At 41.5% G+C, this 18,211-nt stretch overlaps 1 protein-coding gene across 3 annotated transcripts in view; it reads right to left on the bottom strand.

Moving 5' to 3' along the window:
- Positions 1-18,211, bottom strand: part of LRIG1 (leucine rich repeats and immunoglobulin like domains 1) — a 133,142-nt gene that overhangs the window by 83,924 nt on the left and 31,007 nt on the right. The window lies entirely within an intron of this gene.

The raw sequence follows: 18,211 nt of genomic DNA, 5'->3' as shown, positions 1-18,211 counted from the left end.
ACTCTGCACTTGAAGGCATTTTTACTAGACCCTTGGTTTTATCATCAAGCTGAGGGAGTAATTGATGGAAAGTCTTTGATTTGAAAGCATCCCAGTAAGTATCATCACCCACAGTATAGGGAAGGGGAGAGGAGGGAGGATCAGAAGAATGGGGCTTGCCAAGTGGAGATGATCAGATGGATAAAACCTCAGATGAGAGGGAAGGCTGCCATCTCACAGAATGACTAGTGTTTAGTATGGAATCTTAGACTTCCATTAATAAAGACTGAAGGCAATCATTATGGACTAAAAGGGTTAATCATCCATATGCCAATAGAACAGAGTCCTGGATTGGGAGTCAGAACTAGGTTTTGTTAGACCCTAGTTCTGCCTGTGTGACCTTTGGCCTTGGATTTTTCATCAGTAAAATGAAGAGATTAATTTAGATTTACTTCCAAGATCCCTTCTACCACTAAAGTTATGGTACTATTAATTTCTTGATTTTTGGGGGTCAGGACAGAAAAACAACGGATTGGCACTGCTTTTCCTAAAAACGTCATGCAGCCAGTTTCAACTATGTATAAGTGATTCGTTTACTGTCTAAATGGCTACAACTTCTACAACCAGAACGTGTCAGTAGCAGGATTTGGATCCAAGGGTTTCCTGACCTCAAAAGGAGCCCTTTGCCTACTACTGTGCCAGGCATTATACCAAGTGCTTGAAAGAACTACAGTTCCGGTTATTATTTTAATTATCCACATTACTTGGAAATGTTGGGGTTTGAGTCCAATGACACAAGCAACAAGAAACCCTGATGGGGAGGCATTTTCACAAGGTCACAAAGGAAGCTGAACATTTGAACTGGGATCCTCTGTGTAACTTCCAAATCCAGGACCTATTCCACCACAGCACACTTACCCCATGGACAATCCACCCTGCTCCCTCCAATAGCAACTCAAATCCTTCCCCAAAGCTTGTCCCACCACATACAGATGTGTGGCCCAACTTCCAGCTGCCCTTTTATAGGTCAAGTCCTTATTTTCTAAGCTCACCACCAAAGGTGAAGTTTGACTTCTCCTCCTCCAATCTTACCCTTCTTTATCACTTCTTCTTTCAAAATTTTCCTCAATTTCACCTAAAGCACCAAATCGACTCACCTAGCCACCCCCAACTACCACTTGCAAATGGCATGAAGATTTCACGAATAATCTTCCTCCTTAGAGGTGTGTACCCTTCCACACAAGCCTCTAACTCTTAAAGAGTATGGCCCACTGGAGGGGCCTACTTCTTTTAACTGCACTCCAGGGACTTCTGAAATCAATACTGGCCTCCAGCAGTTATCTATTCCACCACAACTCAAAGACATTCATCTAAATTAAAGTCATCCTGCAGTTTAAGCCAGCAGTACATTTAAAAGCCAACTCTATGTTCACAACACAACTAGAATTAAAGCACAATTTGTCTGGAGATTACATTACTATAAAGATAGAGGCTGCTTACTGCTTTTGTTGCAGGCAGGTGAAAGGAGGAAGTAGACAGGGGGGCTGTTTTTGTTTTTTTGTTTTTAATCACATAGTAAAAGTCAGGTTTGAGCTTGTCTAAAGCTCAGAGATCTTATTAAAGGATCCCAGAACTCAACAGAGGTTGTATTTATAAAAGAAAATCCCAAAGCACTATGAGTTAACCCAAAACAAAAAACAGGGAAAGCAAATGCATCGAGAGACCATGGTTTTTATCAGTCCCAGAAAAGTTGCTCCACAGAACAGAAAGCAAGTTACACTTCTCTGCTTGCATCTATGCTGTTATAAAACTTGGCTAATGTTGTAAGATTGTCCAAGTTGAGAGAAAAGTGCTTTAGGAATGGAGAAGAGTAAATGGACAGACTTTTTTTTAAAGAAGTATGAGCATATGAAAACTGGGTCCAGAAACTTTGCTACAATTCCTGGTCAAATTCTAAGGTCTATCGTTAAAGGGAAGGGTTGTTGACAAATAAAAAGGAAAGCAGTAATCAGTTAAAAACAAACAAACAAACAACATGACTTCATCAAGAACAGGTCATGCCATACTTCCCTCACTTCACTTTGTAGCATGATACTAGTCTAGTTAACCAGAAGATAAAATAAACATAGTTCACCAGCAAAGTCTCTTGCAAAGTTACTGATCAAGATGAACTGGAGAAATTGGCCACAGGACAGGCCAGCTATGTGAATTTAGAATTGGCAAAATGAGCAGTCTCCCCACAATGCATTTATAAATAATAGCAGTCAAGGAGGCTAACGAAATCTCAGGAAAAGGAAGTAACAGTCTGGCTGATCGTCTATCCTGTTCAGATCACTTTTGTAATATTTTATTCTTCTGAAGTATTCACTTTTTAGAGAAGAGAAAGACAAAACTGAATGCAATCCAAGAAGGGTAACCAGAACGTCATCAACATGTGAAATAATCAGATGAAGGAACTGAAGGCGTTTTGCCTGGAGTGGAGAAGACAGAAGGACGACACCATTGTTGTCTTCCTTGTGCAAAGAATTATCAAAGGGGACATACCAAAGGGGAGAGAGTACAAAGAAAGGTAGATGTAAAAAAATTTGATGGGTTACCTCAAGAGGTAGTGGGGCTCCTTCCCCAGGTCTCCAAGTAAAGCAGGTGTGAGCACTTGGGGGAGATGCTGCAGATCCCCATGAACACTATATTCTTTCTAATTCAGAATCCTAAAACTCTAACATGCCTATGAATGATGTAAAAAAAAAAAGTCAGCAGGATATATAGCCATAGTGAGAAAGACAGATTACACTATCTCTACAAAATGCCAAAAAAAAAAAAGTGATCCTTTAAGATCCATTGGAATATTTGCCTCCTTATTCTATTTGCCTTCTTAGGAAATCATGAACACAAAGAATAAAAAGAATCATAAAAAGACTTGTACGAACTGATGCAAAAGTAGGCAGAACTGAGGGCACAAGATACAAAATGACAACAACGTGTACAGAGCAAAAACAATCAAAATGAAATGCTATGAAATTATAATGACCAAGTGTGGATACAGAAAACAGAAATAAGAAGATTCTTTGCAGATGAGAGATCGTGGGTAGAACACTACACATAATGTCAAGCCTTTTTGGCTTATTTGTTTGCTTATTATGGTAGCTGTGGAGAAGAATTTTTTTTCTTTTTTTAAAAAATTTATTATAAGGAATGGCTCTCTGGGAAGAAAGTGAAAGAAGGAAGTAAAAAGCAGAAGATAAAACCAAAAGATTATCAATAAAAATTTATTCTTAAATAAAATGAAGAAAGTCCTCTAGGATGTTTGACAAATCTTCTGTGAAGATAATTAAGTAGGAAATTCATATTTTTTAATTTTTAACCCAGTGAGTGTTCTACTGCTTAAGGTACCGGGCCGAGTGTCAAACTGCTGCCTGCAATATGCTTGAGTGCCATACAGCCAGATTAAAACGTAACTGGGAAATATCTGACAAAATAAATGAAAATAAAATAAAAACATAGATAATGTTAATTTGTGGTTTTCTAAGTCAATATGTCATTTCAGTTTGAAAGGGTTTACTTAGGATCAAAGACCTGGAGCTGAATCTAGTTCTAAACCCTTATTTTGCAGAAAAGGAAACTGAGGCCCACAGATGGAAAATACCTTGCCCAATGTCACAAAGCTATGTAGAAGCAGGCACCAGAATGACTCCAAATCTATGTCTCTTCATCCTGGTACCAAGTTGCTTCCCAGATCACAGCTATTAAAACTGATTTCCTGAAATGGAAGGCCACATGCACAGAGATCAGGGTGAATGGGGGAGGGGTTGAGAATGAAGGGGGTACCTTGATAATTTTAAAGGATTCCTATTTCAAGTAGCAAGACACAGACCTAAAAAAAATCTTTTGAAGTACACCATTATTCTTTTCCTACTCACACCAAGTTCCCCCTCTCCAGGTTCAATAGCTAAATTTCTGTTCAGTTGCAGGTTTCAGATTCTCCTGTCAAAACAATTTATCTGTCAGCAGGGCAGACTTTGTCAGAAGCATTTCTGAACCTTTCAGCAACCAGTAGAAAGGCCCAAGGAAGAGTCTGGGAATTCAGTTACTGCCAAGCCTGCTTTCATTAAACATTCCATCAGCCACTGTCATAACACACATCTGAACAGCCAGGACACAAAGGGTGGGCAAAGCCTTGAACAATTGGGAACTGCCACGGAAAGCCTTCTGGCTAATCTGTCCAGAGGTAAGTATAGAACACACAGCAAGTTGGAGAGGTGGAGGGAGGGAGGCAGGCAGGGTGCCATGTCTCCTCCAGCCTGGACATGCCATCCTAAGTGTCAAGTTTTTAAAGAAAATTCGCTGGGTTGAGTTGTATGTGGAAAACTTGTTTTAACTGAAACATCCTGATTTATAAAAGATTTTTGGATCTGAAAGTTTGAGTTTTCCCTAGAATTCAACGTTTGAGTTTTGCTTTTTGTTTTAATTCTTTAAAAAAGCATAGTGGTCACAGGGAAGGCTGTGTATCCTGACACACACACTAGTTGTATGTGACATCTCTCAGGGTCCCAAGAGTCTTGTAGTTCTACCTCAATTCCCCCTAAACTTGGTATAAGGGAGCTCTGGGCCTCAGTTTTCTCATCTGTACTCATCTGTAAAATGAAGGAGTTGAATGACCTATAAAATGTCTTCTAGTTTAAACCTACTTCTCGATCTTTGTTCCAAGTTACAGAAGAGTTGTGGGTCTGAATGGGTGACAAGAAATTTTTATCCTGAGAATCTGCAGGTCCCAGCCACATTCGCCTCAAGTGCAGTGAAAATACACAAACCTCTCTGACCTTGCATTACATTTTTTTAAGCCTCCTATATATAGATAGCCTTTGTCTTCACTGGGAACCAAGATTTCAATCTTATTCCTATCTATGTGGTAACCAGAAAGCCCCCCTACACCAGGAAATGCCATCCTTTTTACTTCCCCTCCAGACCTATAATTCCATAAATTTTATCAGCATGTACATAATACACCCAACACCTTCCTGGATTACAAGTGAAAACATTCTTTCGCTGACTTTGATGTTGGCAAAGAACAATCCAATTGAGTCCCTAGAAATTACTTCATCTTCAGGCTTCAAAATCTACTTTCATTTCTTTGGAGTAGCTTTCTCCAGGCAAGGGAAACAATCCTTTGGTTTCCAAGTCATTGTAAGTTACCTGCTGTCCCCCTCATCCTCACCACTGTAGCCATTTCCAATACACATTTCCATCTCTCAGCACACTGGGTTGGGTACTAAGGGACATCAAATCTGGACAGGGGACATCTGTTTAGAAGGAGAGAGAGGGAGGAAGGAAGGGAGGGCCACTTTACAAAGCTTAGTTATCAAACCAACTCCCTTTTTTTTCTTACCATAAATCTGCATCTTTCACACAACAAACTTTTGTACATTTGTTGGATTCTCTCCTCCCTGTATGGATTCCATCAGACCATAGCCTGTCATCCCCATCTTCTTGGCCATGGTCTCCCATTAATAAGTACAATCTTTGATCCAGAGCTGGAAGGGACAGTAGAGGCTACTGAGCACTCATTTTAGTAGACTGATTTATCCCAGGGTAAGGGGATAGAGCTGGGACTCAAACTCAGAGCCCGACTCCAAACCAAAACTATTTATTAAAGATGCTTTTGAAGCTAAGATGGCAAAGGGATTTTTTTGTTTATAACACATGGAAAAACAATTCATCACCTTAAGTCCCAGGGCTAATTGTCAGTCCTTATTCCAAGCTCCCCATTCTAAAAAGACGAAACTCATCCTAGAAAGAAAGTGGGAAACAGGAGATATGATCACTGACTCAATTTATTTTCCTCCCTCATTTTGACAAAGTAATTACCAGTCTCTAGAGAGCCTACAATTAATTACCAGAAAGCGTCATGTTACACTAGTACACTTCTCCTCTCTTCCAGAAATGATGCTGCCAGTCAAGGCAAAGCAGGGGGGACCACTACAGAGACCAGGAGCAGGAGATGAGAATAAAGGGAGAACTCCTGGCCTTATTCCTCAGCAGGACATCCAAAAATCAGAGGCTGGGGTCTCACAGTCACAAAGAGGAGTGAGCTCACTTCCTTTTCCACAGGAATAGCAGGGAAATGATGGGAAAGCACCACCCTTCGCTGCCTTGAGGTGGACATTAACAAAAATGTACTTTTTTTCGACTAGCTCAGCCAGGACCACAAAGTTAGAGCCAGAGGGAAACTTATTAAGAGCCCATCTAGACCAATCATCCCATTTTACAGATAAAAAAACCAGGAAATTTATTAAGAGCTCATCTAGTTCAATCCTCCTATTTTACAGAAGAGAAAGTTAAGAAACTTATTAAGAGCTCACCCACTTCAATCTTCCCATTTTATAGAGCAGAAAGTTAAGGCCCAGAGAGGTGATGGGAGCTGTCCAATTGCTCCCAGCATAAGTGACATGACCAGGAGCTGAACCCAGGTCCCCCACAATGAACTTTCCATTTTAATCAACAAAAGGAGAGAGGTCTTCTTTGAAAGAAAAGAAAAATGGGATCTGAACTGGTTAGACAGAGACAGGGGTAAACAAGTTAGAAAGAGAAAGGCATTCTAACAGAGAAAATGCCATGAAGAAAAATGTATAATGACAGAAGGTGATATTTCTATGCCATTCCCCTACAACAACAAAGCAACATTCACCCTATTTTTGTCGTCCAGTTATTTCCGACTCTTAGTGGCCCCCTTCAGGGTTTTCTCAGCAAAAATACTGGAGTAGTCTGGCATTTCCTTCTCCAGCTCATTTTACTGATGAGGAAACTAAAGCAGAGAGGGTTAAGTGACTAGCCCATCGTCACAAAACTAGTGAGTTTCTGACACCAGATTTGAACTCAGGAAGACGAGGTTTTCCTGACTCCAGGCTCAGCGCTCTATGCACTGTGCCATCTAGCTGTCCTGAAAAAAAAAAACAAAAACATTTTTACTGAGGGGGAAATGACTTGCTGACTAGCAGTCACCTCCCAAATCCCCCAATCCTTCCACCTGATAGATCATAAAGTGAAGTGAGATCTGTGGCCACATTAGGAAAATGAGAGGATTGGCTGGACCCTCCATCTCCAGACTTGCTGACTTCAGGAGGCATAAACACAGTACCAGTTACAGCCCAGGGCTGCCATGAACAGGGTTCACCTAAGGGAATGAAGCAAGAAAGGGCCAGAGAGGTCGGCTGTGGCCAAAGGCAGTGCCCCAGCCTGCCCCACAAAAAGTCAGGCATTTACCCTGAAGGAAGGTTCCTAAGTAGAAAACCGCTGCACTGAATAAAATGAGTTACTTGATTTATATATTCTCTCTTGAGAGCAAATCCTAGCATTTCTCTGAGTACAGGTTCTGAGTACAGGTCCCTAAACTTTTTTTAAAATATATTTTGCTAATGGCATTTCAATAGAATCGGTTTCCCTTATAATCAGATGTATGCACGTAAAACATTCTGGAAGGGAGTCATAAGCTTTACCACATAACTAAAGGGGAAGCTATGATATAAAAAAGGCTAATAACTCCTGCTCCAGGGAGACAGCATAGCTCAGGGCATGACACAGAGTTGAACGCTTAATAAATGCCTGATGACTGACAAGAATGCTGAAGATTGCTGGAATCAGGAAGGACATGATTTCAAATCCCAGTTAGCTGTGCAGGCCCCAGGAGGTTAATTAAACTTTCTGAGCCTCAGTTTCCCCATCGATAAAAATGGAGAAAATAATATTTGTGCTGCTGCCATCTTTGTGTGCCCTGAGCCTAGCACAGAGTTTGGCATAGGGAGGATGCTTAATAAGAACATTTTGATGGGTTTACGGTATCCTGCAGTCATCTTTTAGACACAGCTTTTCCAGGAACCGAAAATCCATTCAGAGAGCAATGAGTGTGTGTTGAGTGACACTGCACACCCACTGCAGGCTCTGACGAAGTTTCAAAAGGTTCACTCATAATCAATCAGGATCCATAGTGTTGAGCATTTATTTTCAGCAATGACCTTATCCGGGGAGTCCCTAGAATCAATGTTTCCATCAAAAGCTTGCAAGCCAAATGGAGAAAACCACTTAATCCTTAGCTGGCTGTCAGAGCCACTGTCATTCAGGTAAATACATGCTCTCACTTTAAATACTGTGTGAATCCAGGCATCTTTTTCTCCTGAATTCACCACAATAAAGTGTTTGGGGGGCAGGATCTTGGAGATCTGAGTTCCAATGACTCGTCTTTTAGGAGAGCCATAGAGAAGAAGGCCTCAGGCTTCACAGCACCCTACAGAAAGCTCACAGGGGAGACAACTCATAAATGACTATGAACAGGCTATAGACAAGATAAACCAAAGAGAAACAATGGAAAGAAGCCACTAAGATTAAGAGGGAGTGAAAAGGTGGAATTTGGGCTGAAACTTGAGGGAAGCAGGAAGGTAGAGACAAGGAGGGAGAGAGTTTGGGGCACAGAATGAAAGCCAGTGAAACTACTCCTAGAGACAGAGCATCCTGCCCGAGAAATAGCAAAGGAGGCCAGTATCTCTGGATGAAAGATCAGTACTGGACATAAGGAAGATTGGACATCAGGAAGAGCTCTGACTTTGGAGTCAGAAAGCATCAGTTTGAATCCAACGACCAGATTACTTGAACTCAGTTTCCTCATCTGTAAAATGGGGATAATACCAGCACCTCCCTCGTAGGGTTGTTGTGAGGACTCAAGGAGGGAATGTTTGAAGGTGTTCTGTAGACCGTAAAGAGTGAGAACTTTGCTCATAGATCAGGAAATCAACTAAATGTAGCTAAGTGACCTTGAGCAAAATGAGGTTGTCCCCTCATCTGCAGTGCCATTCATTTGGCCCCATATAGGCTGGCAAAATGCTAGGGAGTCTTCTTCTCATCCAACTCTCACAAAAGCATATATTTAAGGCTGGAAAAGAACTGAGAGGCCTTCTAGTTCAACTCCCCCATTTACATATGGGGAAACTGAAGCTCAGAGTGGTAAAATTACCTGCCCCAGGTGATATGGGTGGTGAGTAGAGGCTGAATTTGAACTCAGATCCTTATCTCACTCCAAAGTCTGTGTCCTTTCCCGCTTCCCCACACTACAGGAAAGGATGCACCAAGCCTGTAGTACCAAGGAAGGAGCAGCATGTACTTTCTGAAGCTGGGTAACATTTCACTTTTGCTCCTGTATACATAAATGTGTGAATCCTACCCTTACACAGCATGTAGTTTATGTTCACAGATTAACCAGCAGATTACCCCTAGTTCTCTGACCACTTTGAGGGAAATTAAATGATGCCATCAGTCAAAAAGAACAGATTTACCTCCATGGTGCTTTCCAACTCCATCAAAAATTGCCATTCGTCAATCAGGTGCAGCCAATGGCACATAAGAAATCCAGGACATCTACAGCTATTGGCCCAGCAACCATATGGAAAGTGGATTACGAGAGAGAATGGAAGACAAAACGCTTCCCATTGATCTCTTTGCCCAGGTCAGGCCAGGACCCCGGGCACCAGCCCCTACTCTCTCTGAAAGCACTCATCATTCATCATTCATTCTTTGGAGCAGAGTTCAGGCTTTTGACTGGTACACAATCCTCCTCCAACCCCCTCATCCCTTTGGTATTTAAGGCTACAGAGGAAAGGGACAAAATGCTATCACCCACGCTCTGGAGAGGGGAAAACCAGCCAGGCAGTGAATGGCACTGCAAACCAGAGACACTTGCCATAGTAAAGCAGCCTTCAGGTTTGCCAAGGTTTCCTCAGGTCACACAGCTTCCTTGATTGTCTCCCTCTCTCCCAAGCCATTTGCAGGTGCTCACTCAGGAAGGCTAGCCACCTGTGAAACCACCTCTGGCTTGCGAAATAAATCTTATCAAATAATACTCATTGACTAAAGCCCTTTTCAAATCTTAATCCTCCCACTTCCGGAAAGGCAGTTCTGAGGCAGCCTTTCCAATCTTCCATCTGGGATCACTGCTGAGAAAGGGCTGGGAGGTCACCCAGAAACAAACATCCTCCCCCTCTATACTTTTAGTCTGGGAAATTGAGGCTCAACAACTCATCTGAGGTCACACACTGTGATATTTAGGAACAGAACACTCAGGTGCAAAAGCTTCTTGGCCTTGAAATAAGATGGAAACCAAAGCACAGGTAGGTTTCTAGATCCTCTTGACTACTTAATTGAAGCAGAAGAAATGGAGTCCTGCCAGGGTTTCCAAATTAAGGTTTTCAGGGCCCAACTAAAAAGTCCATTTGAAATACCAAAAGAAAACAAAAGGACTCTTCCCCACATCAACAAAAACTTCTGGAAGAACAAACAAGAGGGATAAATGGATCACAATAAGCTAAAGGAAAACAACCATGGGAAGACTTCCCAATACTGACCAATGATGTTACCAATCAGGTCTAGAGAAGACTAGTGATGGATGGGGTACGTGCCTCCTACCTCATGAGAGAGATGTGATGGCCACATCTGTAAAATGGGGAAGCTGATGGGGGGGGGGGGGGCTACAACATCCCCTCTTCCAGCTAAAGCTATGGATCCTCTCCATAGTGGTTATTATGAAGGTAACAGCCAGGACAGGCATCCAAATGTCCTCTAGTTTCAAACTACATTTCTTGGTTTCATAGACTATTATTATTCTATGAGCAGAAATTATGTCAACTGAGGGGGAGGTAGGGAATAAACATTTACAAAGTGCCCATTAGGTGCCCAACACTGTGTCCAAATACTTTACAAATACCAGCCCATTTCAATTGAATGTGATGTCAGAGAAATGGGCCCAATCTCAAATCTGCCACTTACTGCTTGTGAGATCTTGGACAACACATTTTAACAATCTTGTGGGATCTCATTGTATATTTATCTTCTTATTGTCTTATCTATTTCATAGATAAATAAAATGAGGACGTTGAACCATACAGACTCTAAGGACCTTTTTCTAGCTCTGAATGCACAATCCCATGAAGGTCATTTGGGGCATCTAGTTCATTTAGCTAAAGTTCAGTCATCACAGTAATTAAAAGTCACACAAAGTGCTTGGTAAACTCAACCCCCTTTAAAACCAAATCTTCTAAAGGGGCCACTTTCTACCATCCTTTGCTAAGATACTGACATAAACATACTTATACTCTAAGAAAACCCTGATGGAAAATAGACATTTTTTTTAAACTGACTGATCTGCATCACAAAAAGACTGAGGTCTGTATTTGGGGATTCCTCCAAAGTTCAGTAAGTACCTGACAAAGTGGTTCTGGTTGGCTGTCCCAGTTTAGTCTCAGAAATTTAAAGATGAAGGCTACTCAGAAATAAAGATGAAGACCCTTTGGAATTATAAAGTCCATGGAAGAGGAAAAGAGAGGACATCCAATTTACAGAAATTGAATTTGGACACAACTTTTCAGGAACACAGCTCTTCTGTCAAGTGAGTTACACCCATAACTGGACGCTGGGGATAAAATACAAATCCAGATTGAAAAGGTCACCATCCTGGCCAGCGCAGCCAAGCCCACTTATCGACTAGGGATCTCATCCTGTCAACTTTTCCATTAGGTTTCTGAAACTTTATATATGAAATCACTCATGAAATGCTTCAGAAGCCAACTGAAAAGTTAAGAAAAACCCCTCAGCTGACTCACAAAGACACCCATTCCCCAGTGTTAAAGGAGCTAGGAGGTTTTTTGGTTTATTTGTTCCTGTCAGAATTGTTGAAATTGTCTGAATAAGGTCTTGACTCTACATTTAAAGTAAAGATTCTTAACTTTTTTGTGTGTCATGGACACCCTGGGACACAGTCTGGTGCATCCTCAGAACAGGACAACTGTATTGCTACCTTGTCTGATCGATGTTTTTTTTTTTACCCGTAAGAAAAAAATACAAAAGCTACAAAACTAACCAATAAATTATATGAAAGTACAGTTACTACAATATTTTTAAAACAAATGTACAAGACCCAGGTTAAAAACCCTAATCTATAGTACATTTTTTAGCATTTTCTATGTATGGACAATTCAATTCAAACACCTACTATGTTCCAGGTGTTGATGCCAGGGCTACAAAGAGATGGAAAATTAGCCATTCCTCTTTAGTTTAGAAGAAAAATACAGTTTCAAAGAATTCTAGGTAGCTTACACAATTAAAAAAATTAAATATTTGCTGATTTCCATAGAAAAATCAGATGCATGGGATGGAGCACTGGACATGGAGTCAGAAAAATTGAGGTTCAAAACCTGTGTGCCCCCAGGCAACCTCTTTCAGAATTTCTATTTATCTTCCCCTTAGACTATAAGCTCCTTGAAAGTAGAGGTAGTCTTTTGCCTTTCTTTGCACCCCCAGTACAGTGCCTGGCACATAATATGGGTCGAGTAAATGCTTATTGTTTATCTGTAAAATAGGAATTACAATTTCTCCTTTGTGACTCTCTGTTTATCTTCCCATTAGATTGCAAGAGGGCAAGGAGTCTTTTGCCTTTCTTTGTATCCGCAGTACAGTGCCTAGCACATAGTAGATAAATGCTTATCAATAATATGTAAAATAGCAATAATAACTGTAATACCTTACAAGGATTTGAGGAGATGTACTGACAAATGAAATAATGTATGAAAAACATACAGCAAACCTTGAAGCCCCGAGTCAGTTACAACCGTTTGTTGTTCGTTCTTTCTCCTTCTTCGGGGGTAGGGGGTAGAGTGATTCAGCGCTCCGAACTACAGCAGAGGTATCAAAATCAAAGAGAAATGGATCCCTGCTAGCCACACAGTAACTTTTCAAAATCCACAAATTAACATTATCTACATTGTATAGTATTTTCATTTATTTTGTTAAACATTTCCCAATGACATTTTAATCTGGTACAACTTGACATCTCTGGTTACCTGGAGCATCAAGAGGTTCAGATTAAACACAAGGTCACACAGCCAAGTGTATGTCAGAGACAGCTAACTACCGCATGGCACTGATCGTCATCATCATCATCAGTATATTTGGAGGCAAGGAACCATCTCCCATTTTTTGTCTTCCTCTCCCCAGTGGCCCATAGCTGGCACTCTACTGATGGTTGATTATTGGACTTATTAGAATTCCTTTAGTCCTTGTTATGGTAGTTCACCAAGATCCAAAGAAAAATGACCTACCTCCTCCAAGTGATTCACATTGACCCAACAAGACCCAGTGGATTACACAATTTTTTTTTTAATGCAACTTCCTGCCTCTTAATCACTTGAAATTCCTGCTCACTTACTTGTTCCTACAGGGTTAAGTCTAGCTGGAACATTTTACTCGCTAAAATGTGTTATCTAAACCTAAAAAAATGAGTATTTAACGCCTGGGATTCGTATGTGTTTTTAACTGAACAGGAACCGACAAAGGTCATCAAAATCACAGTCCAAAACCCAAGTCTCAATAATAATTACTCTGTTTACAATCCCATTGACCAGCCCAAAGCCTCTGAAGGACAAAATAACCAAAAAAAGCTGATGTGACCTTTGGGAAGTTCAAATGATAATTGAAATTTCTTTCTTATCCATAAATACTGCTGTCCCACCCTCGTTCTGGAAATAGACAAGAATTGGGCAAAACATGGGCCAGGCAAGGAAATGACCCAGCATCAGACAGTCCTGCCAACTCAATTCTATTGGAGGGACAGAAGAAAGGAGGGGTGTCTACAAAAGGGCCCACATCCCACATTTAGCTGGATTCAAGGAAGACAGGGAAATGGGGGGTGAAGCAGGTAAAGGAGAGAGGCACCTAATCAGAAAGCTTTGGACTTGTCGAATTTGAGATATCCAGGTGATACCAGCAAGCAGGAAATAAGTGTAATTAAGAGATTTGGTAAATTGTTTCCCTTAGCTCTGCATATTTGTCCCAAGGGCTTTGCTTTTCCCTGTTTCCCCTCAATGGGCAGGTGAAAGGGAGAAGTACAGGGTAGCAAAAAAGAAAAAAAAAAGGAGAGAGTCACTGAGGCATCCATTTTTGAAAATTCACAGATGTATTTAAAAAAAAAAAACAACCTCACAGATGAGAACAGAAGGCAGGCCAGAAAAAGCAGAGACAAGCTACAGGTTGAATTTTTTACATATTTTAAAAGAAAAACAAGTTGTACATAAGAGAGCTAAAGTTTCCACTGCCATCCTCATTTTCTCCTATATGTTATTCACCTAGAATTTATTAAGTGCCTACTGTTTGTCAAGCACAATCCTTAAGTGCTAGAATGTTATATGCAAATGTCCATTTTATTTAGCATTGACAACCACCCAAACTAAGCTGGGAAATGATAATTTGGGAATTATCTGCACAGAGTTGATAACAAATCATGGAAACTGAAATCAATGAGAGCAAGATGGGAGAGAAGACTGAGGACAGGACCCTGGGGGCCATCCGTCTTAAGAATTAGAAGAAAAGAATCTAGGAAAGGAAGAAAAGGAGAGGCAGGCAAACCAGTCTGCCAGGAGGAGAGAATATCGATAAAGGGATCAGAAGCGCCTCCTGCTGCAGAGCAACCTGAGGCAGTGGGCTCAGAACTCCAGCTCTGCGTCAGCCTGGACTGCAGAGCAAGGCCACCTGCATCTGCGCAGCAGGTGAGGTTCCCAACAAGAGTGCCTGCTTCTTGGATGATGCAATAAAATGAAAAGCTCCTAGAGATCTTGGGTACAATTCTGCTTACTTTGACCAAATCAGCAAGAGACTACCCCATATGACACATAGACAGGGCACTCCAGGTCATGGTAGAAGCTCCACTCTCTTTTCTTCTACTCTATCTACCAAAATGTAAGAGTTGTAGAAGGGCCTTTGGGCAGACTAGATTTCTAACCACATCATACCCCACAGTATAACTAAGCCCCTAGAACTGGGGGGAGAAGTAGAGAATTTAAGGTTTAAGTCACTCTGCTAAGAAATATCTGAGGAAGGTCTCAAATGTAGTTTTTTTCCTGACTCCAAGTCCAGCACGCTACCCACTGCACCACCAAGGGCATAAAAAGAATCATCTCTAGTGGATCCAGTGAAACTAACACAACCCTAACTTTTAGGAGAAGTCGCATGGGTGCTCTTGGGCTGCATTAGCAGACGGGGGAGGGGGGGGGGGGGCGGGGCAGAGCTTCCAGGATGCAGAAAGTAATGGGACTGCTACAGGCTGCCATGGCCACAGCCCCCCATACATACTGTGATCAGTTCCAGGCAGGTGCTATATTTAAGAAAATATTGATAGGGGGTGCTCTGGAGAGCACCCAGCAGGAAAACCTGGATGAACAGTTTGAACCTGGAAATGAGAACTAAGGAAGAGAAAGGGTCTAGCTGTCCTCAAGCCCTTGAAGGATTCATGGGAAAAAGGGAGCAGACTTCGTACTAAAACAGCTGATGCTTGGGCTTACTCCTTGGGGGAATTTGAGCTTTCTTTGTCTTAGTCTCCTCATCGTTTGTAAAATGGAGACATTGGACTGGAAGACCTCTGAGGTCCCTTCCAATAGTTAGCTTGGAGGAGAAGACTGAGGAGACAGATGGCTGTGGCTGTGTCTGTGGCACTTGCTTGGGGTCAATCTGATGAAGCTTTCATTGCTAGGCAAGTATTAAAAGGCTGAATTACTAGTGTTTTCACTATACTTTGCCTCTGATTTCTCTCTTCATTCTTTCCTCACCTGCCATAGGTCCCTAAACAGGCAATGAGGCATTTCGAAAGTGAAATCAATGTCAAACCGCCCTATCACACAGGCACAATTTGGCAAAACCAAACTTAAGACACCTCTATCTGCTTTTTCCACCATGGGCTCAAACCCAACCACTATTCATAAAGGATGGCAGAAAGGAGAGGGAAGAGGAAGAGGCAGCAACCATGTGAAGGGTTCATTCAGCTAAGTTTAAACACATCCACACTAACCTAGCATCAACTCCCCTCCCTTCCACTAAGAATTACTGTACAAAAAAAATCACCTGCACAAACTTGTTAGGGTGTTTCACAAGGTCGGGAGGGCCACTGCAAAGAGCTTTTCTTCCCAGGGGCTTCAGAGAAACAGCAGGCCTGCCCTGATCTCTGCTATCAATATTTGTCCAAGGCTGTGTGTACAGAGGGTTGCATAAACCAGGCAGTTTTTTCAATTCACCCATTCAAATAATTCACTACTACAAAGGAGAGAAACAGATATTCCTCCTTACAGCTAGAATTTCTCTCTCTTTTTCTTTCTACCTCATGAAGAAGGTGGTTGATGGAGGGAGGGGCCTCCTGACCTATGTCATCAGTAATCCTCAGGAGACTTCACAAGTGGTGATATCAAATCTCATAGCTCCCAACCATAAACAAGAGGAGAAAGAGGGGAAACCAAAGATGCTTCTTCCATTCTACTGTACATCCATTTTCTGCACTACAAAACAAAATTTTTTCAAACTTTTTAAGTCTTGCAGTAACCTATACCTAGGCACAGTGCCCAAATATTTCAATGTGTATGTGTGACTTACTCATGGTAGGATTAGCAGAGGCAAGTGATACCCAAGACGTATGGGAGAACCAAAGGAACACACAACCAGCTATCCAAACACCAAAGCTGATGTGTACCCTTATTCACCAGCCTGGATACACCGGGCTTTGTCCCCCTCCCAAAAGATTATAATGTTGCATGACCTCACCCAATGTATATCATTTTTCCATCAGATCCTAGATCTAGCCCTGAAGAGGATCTTAGATACGATCTAATCAATCAAGCAAATCAATACGCATTTATTAATTTCCTACTATATATTCTAGCACCAGAGCCAGATACAAGAGCTACAGTTACGGAAGTGAAACAAAACATAACCCTTTTAACATAATATGTCATATATACTTTATTTTTCCCCAATTACATGTTAAAATAGTTTTTAAAAGATCTTTTAAAAAAAGTTTGAGTTCCAAATTCTATCCCTCCCTCACTCCATCTCTCCTCTTTCCCCTCCCTGAGATGGTAAGCAATTTGATATCATTTATACATGTGCAATCATGTAAAACACTTCCATATTGGTCATTTTGTACAAGAAGACCCCTACTCATAATACTAATACAGCCCTTGGCCTAGTGAGGGACAGGCAGGTGAGGACTATATGGGACTATATTTATACCCTGCCTTCTAGACTAGATCTGTCATACTTGGCTATGAATCCTCCAGAAAGTCACTTGATAAAATAGTGGGTACAAGTATCTTTCAGTTCTATAACTCTGAGCCTGAGATTACATACTGTCCCAGTCTCCTAACTGAAGTGAACACAATGTGTTATACATTGGAAGTGGGTCAGGAGTTGGGGTGTCAAGACTTAAAATCCCTTCTCACAGAATATGTTAAAGATAATAGAGAATCATATTCATGAATACACTGGAAAAGAATCCGCCTAGGAGACTGGGGGGGAAATTTCACCACTAAGGATGGTATAGTTTAACAGGGAGTCCTGAAGCTAGACTCTGAGGACCTGAGTTCAAATTCTAACTCCGACTAACTATTCAAGCTTAGGAAAGGTATTTCACCCCTCTATAAAATTAGGAGACTAAACAGCTTTTTTTGAAAACTGTTTCTTCCCTTTCTCCCCCTCCTTCTTTTTGGAGATAATGGAACACTCACTACATGTAGATTTTTTCATTTTTTGGTTTGTGTGGCTTCATTTTCCCTCTTCTAGGGTCCCTTCCAGTTGCAAAGTTATGATCCTAGGAACCTTAAATACAAACAAGTTTGGAAGACTTCCAGCCAGACTGAATTAAGTGAGTGTTAGCTTTAAAACTTGAGAATAACAAGGAGAGATTCTGAAGTTACCACTGCACAATCTTCCAGAAAGAAGTAGTCCTCCTTCACAGGCCACAGGAGTAGAGAGCACAGAGCACAGGGAGATGAAAGGGGTCAAGGATAGCCACGGGAAGCAAGAGCCGATCATTTCCCAAAATCTTAATGGGGAATTTCCCAGTCTGCCGGACATTGCCCAGCATTAGGGCATCAGTCTGAAAGCATTATCAGAAGCTGCCCAAAGAGGAAAGGATGCTTATCTAACTATCTACCCCACTCCAGAATAGTTTCCCCTTGAACGATGCGGCTCTTCCTTCTGATGAGGAGTGGTGGGTCAGGAAGAAATGACCTATCTTCCGTATCTTCAAGACGACCTCTATAATATACCTTCCAGCTCTAACTCCATGATTCGAGGAGGCCAGAATTAGTCCCTTCTACCTCGAAGACGGCCACCTTCATGGCAACAGTATGGTCCACAAAGAGGGTTTAAAGTTCAAAACAAT

Source organism: Notamacropus eugenii, chromosome 3 (assembly GCF_028372415.1).
Source record: "Notamacropus eugenii isolate mMacEug1 chromosome 3, mMacEug1.pri_v2, whole genome shotgun sequence".
Classification (NCBI taxonomy): Eukaryota; Metazoa; Chordata; class Mammalia; order Diprotodontia; family Macropodidae; genus Notamacropus; species Notamacropus eugenii.
Note: the sequence above shows the minus strand (reverse complement) of the source record. Positions and strands in the feature narration are given on the sequence as shown.